The sequence below is a fragment of the Stegastes partitus genome, unplaced genomic scaffold (assembly GCF_000690725.1).
Source record: "Stegastes partitus isolate 25-593 unplaced genomic scaffold, Stegastes_partitus-1.0.2 Scaffold86, whole genome shotgun sequence".
NCBI classification, from domain to species: Eukaryota; Metazoa; Chordata; class Actinopteri; family Pomacentridae; genus Stegastes; species Stegastes partitus.
The window spans coordinates 910,227-915,193 of NW_007577817.1; positions in this window are offsets into that span (position 1 = coordinate 910,227).

Here is a 4,967-nt window from a genome sequence, read left to right on the forward strand (position 1 = left end):
TAGAAGATCTGCAAGATGATATGGAAGGTATTTTTTATTATGGGTGGAGACTTGAATTGTGTACTGAATAATAAATTGGATACATTACCAATATCCTTAAAACCTCAAACATGAATGTCTAAAAGTTTATCAAACATGTTGAAAGAGTTAGGGTTAGTAGATGTGTGGCGCCATTTTCACCCAAACAAGAGGGATTTCACCTTTATGTCACAAGTGCATGGGAGTTATTCACGGTTAGATCACTTTCTAGTTTCAAAAAAAGACATACACCAGATTAATAACTGTGTGATTAAATTAATAACCATTTCAGACCATAGCCCAGTTGCAATGGTACTTGATTTGGGATTGGAGCCATGTATGACATACTAGAGAATTAATGTCTCATTACTGATGGATGTTAGAATCAAAGAAGAAATAAGGTTGGCTATATTTGAATGTTTTGCTCTGAACGATAATGGGATGGTCTGACAGTCCATGTTGTGGGACGCAGGAAAAGCCACAATAAGAGGAAAAATAATATCTATAGGACCAAAGGTTGAAGGAAAGATGGACTTAAAAAAAACAAGTGAAATTAGAAACTGAAATCAAGAGATTAGAAAGGGAACAGAAACAACATGGGAAACAAGAAGTGCTTAATAAACTTGAAGAAAATAGAACCAAGTTAGATGAGATATTAACATATAAGGCAGAGGGTGCCCTCAGGTTTATCGATAGAAAATACTACGAACTGGGAAATAAGGCCAGCAAGTTATTGTCATTTCAGTTACAGAAGGCACAAGCGAGCCGTGTAGTTCCTACAATTTAGCAACCTTTTTCTAATGATGTTGAAACAAGCCCAAAAACAATATCATATACCTTTGCTAAATACTATGAACAACTATGTAAGGGTCAATCACAAAATCAAAAGAAGAAAAAATAAAGGATTTCTTTAAAAAACTTCAAGTTTTGAATCAAATCTCAAATCTTTGAATCTTGAATCTTGAAATTGGCCAAACTGACTGTTAATGAAGTCTCTGCATTGGTAGAACCAATTAGAGAAGAAGACATTAAAGAAACAATAGTTACATTAAAAAATAATAAGTCACCTGGAATAGACGGATTTTCTGGAGAATATTACAAGGTATTTGTTAATGATCTCACTCCTGTATTATGCGAGCTATATAATTATGTGTTAAACTCTGGAAACCCTCCGGAATCATGGTCGGAGGCTATCATCACAGTCTTGCATAAGGAAGGAAAAGATCCATCGCAGTGTTCGAGTTATCATCCTTTAAGTCTCTTGTGTGTGGACTACAAAATATTAACGTCTATTTTGGCAACTAGAATACAAAAATATATTAAGAAATCAATTAATCCGGATCAGACAGGGTTTAATTCAGGTCGCCATAGGACAAATAATGTAAGGATGCTTATAGCTTAGACACTGAGAATGCAGTTGACCGGGTGGACTGGCAATTTCTAGAACAAACACTTATTGAAATGGGATTTGGTGAAAAATTTGCTAGTTGGTTTTGGTTGTTATACAAGAATCCCAAATCGAAAATTAGAGTAAATGGGCATTGTTCTGATTTTTTTGACATAGAGAGAGGAGTGAGACAGGGAGATTCTCTTTCCCCCGTCCTCTTTATTCTTAGCATCGAGCCTCTGGCAGAGGCCATACGGCAGGATGTTCTGATTGAGGGGATCCAGGACAGTGGGGGGGAATTCACAAAATTTCCCTCTTTGCGGATGATGTGCTGCTCTTCATGTAGCATCTTATGACTACAATACCTTTAGGAATTACTATAACTCCTCAAACCACAAAACTTTTTGAAGCAAACTATAATAACATAATTAAACAAACAAGGAGTGATCTGACACACTGGGAAGTCCTCCCCCTATCTCTGTTCGGCAGAGTCGAAACAGTATGGATGAACCTGTTTCCTCATCTCCTGTTTTTCTTTCAGTCACTGCCCATAAGAGTTCCAGTTTCCATTTTTACCATGTTAAACAAATTAATCTCTCAATTTATATGGCAACACAAGAGACCCAGAATTAGACTTAAAATACTTCATTTGGCTAAAAACAAAGGAGGTCTGGCACTGCCAAATTTGAATTTTTAACTACTGGGCAGCTCAGCTAGCAGTGATTGTGGGTTGGATCAGTGGAGACGAGGAGACAAAGTGGGCTTAAATAGAACAGGGTGAAGTTAAGGGTGCACCACTATCGGTCTTACCCTTTGTGCATTTGAAACAAGTCAATAAAATGAAGATTGGAACTGAATGGACAAAACATACTTGTAAAGGTTTGAGCAGAAGTTAAAAAGATGTCAAAGATAGTGGATCTATTTCCCGAGCTATGCCCATAGTGGGCAATGTTGATTTTCCACCTTCGGTTTCAGATCATGGCTTTAGGAGATGGGCGGCTAAAGGTCACATTATTTTTCATCAATTATTTGAAGAAACACTTAAAGTCCTTTACCCAGCTTCAGGTAGAATTTGATCTTCCTTCTAATGACTTTTACAGATATTTGCAAATTAGGCATTATATTACCGAGGACCTGACCAACGCTGCTTGCAGCTTTAATTTTATTTGTTCTTTTCACATTCTTTTTTCAGTTTAGACGACAGTGCTATCATCTTCCCCCTAAGTACTACTTTTGCAGCTTCCCACAAAGTTGATTCTAAGACTTCACCATTATCATTGTGCTCCATATGCTCCGACCACCCTATTTTTATATATATTATATCATGTTTGGGTCATTCAAAAGCGATACATTCAATCGCTATTCAATTCAATGATAGCTCTTCTCTCATATTACACAATGTTCAAGTTTTTTGTCCTTTAGGACCCTGGTCAGATGGGCTTTTATCCATTTTTTGGTTAATCACACAGTTGAAGTCCACTCCTACCACTATCATCCCCTCTGCATTTGTTGCCAGGAGTGATGAAATTTCCTTGAAAAAGCATCTTCATTCGGGGCATATAAATTTAGAATTGTTATTTCAATACCCCCAATTGTACCGACCACCATAACATGACGGCCATTTTTACTGTCAAATACCATCTCTGGGACAAGAGTCACTGACTTGTGACATAGGATTGCCACTTCTCTTTTTTTCCCCACTTTCACAGGATGCACTGAACACTTGCCCAACCCAATCTCTTCTGAGCTTGGAAGAGCATCTTAATCTTTTTAATTGGTTCAAAACTTTCTTCCTCTTTATAGGGTGATTAATTCAAATGTGAAATAAAGCCTTAGCCAAAATCAGTCTGTACATTTTCTTGGGTGTGTCCGACAAATAACTCTCTTACAGTCTCTCTCTTCGTAAAATGTCCAGTCGCTCTTATCCTTTACTCATGTATTGTTGTTTGTGTTGCTGTGTTGTCTCCATAAATGATGGCTTTGATCTCTTCTGTGTTGAGGTGCCCGTTTCTCCTCCGGCCGCCCTGGGTTGTCTACCTTTCTTGAGTCAGCTCTCTCTCCAACACATCTCGATCCTCAACTTCTGTCTCTAGTCCCAATGCTTTCAGTGTTGACTGTGATTCCCACAGTGAGGGAAACACTCTTGTACCAGTGCTGAGGAAAAGTTTCAGTTGGGCCAGGTGTGGTGATTGGGCTTTAATATTCTTTTCCTTCAGCTTCTTTATTACTTCTTGTCTCTTTTCCTCTGCAGGTCAGGCAAGTAGTCATGGTCAAAGTAAACTCTCTATCCTTCATATTTAAAATCACGTTGAGGACACACTCCTGGTGTTCCTGTGTTTAGGATAAGAGTGGAGGATGGTTGGCCTCCCATCCTGATGTTCCGGGGTCTGTTGCTCAGGAAGTCTAGTATCCCCGCGGTGAACAGTGAACTGCCTAGGCCCAGGTTGCTCAGTTTCTTTACCAGTTGGTGGGGAATGACTGTGTTGAAGTCCACAAACAGCATCTCTGCAAATATGTTCTTTTGGTCCAGGTGAGTAAGGGCTGTGTAGAGAGCCACAGCATCCTCTGTTGACAAGTTTGCTCGATAAGCAAACTGATGTTGGTCCAAATGAGTTTACAAAAGTTTACATACTGATGAAATTTCAATAGGACAGACTTCAGGTTGAAGTGATTGAAATCTGGAGTGCATATGGAGTGTCTTTAACATTGATGTTTGTACACCATCTATTGTCAATATAAATACAAAGTCCTCCTCCTCTGCTCTTACTGTCTTCTGTCCTGTCCGTTCTAAAGATGACGTGTCCCGCTAGGTTGACGCGAGAGTTCGGGGTGTTTTTATTCAACCAAGACTCTGAGATGATCACACAGTAATCCAGCCTGTGTGAAGTAATCCGCAGTTGTAACTCGTTCATCTTGTTTAGAAAAAGATCATTCATACCTTCCTGTGCCACTACAGCCCCAATATCTGATTTGTACAATTCAGATGAGGAATCAGCAGGTAATCTTGTGTTGATAAAGACCTACTCTTTTTGACTCGACTGGCTCATGCGGTTTACCTGACAAATGACAGCTGCAACATTTCTAGAAAAGTATGTATTTAAATTTTTATCATTATTCTTCCTAACAAGAATATGAATCATTAGAATAAGAAAACAGGTGCAAAGTAGCTGCTGTTGTCTGCCATCAGCACCACGATGGGTTAGGTTTGTTCTTGTGCTTTGTTTCACAGCAGCTGGCATGAAGAAAGTTGTCTTCTCTGATCTTTAAGTTACAGTGAGTAAAGTTTAGAATATTGTGCTGCCACATGTCAGTGGTGGTGGCAAGAATAGCATGCTTGCAGGTGTCTATATTAAAGTGAATACGTGATTAATTGCCCTTACCATAATGGTGAAGATTTAATGTTTGGCAAAAACAGCACTGGCTTTCAATATTTTAGAGACACTCTCTGAAAAATTTCAGAAGTAATATTTTCAGAGGAGCTCATATCTTAATAAGAAGAGCCAATCTACCCCAGGCTCACCTGTAGTTTTCAGTATGGAGCACTTTTGCTAGAAGTGGGAAG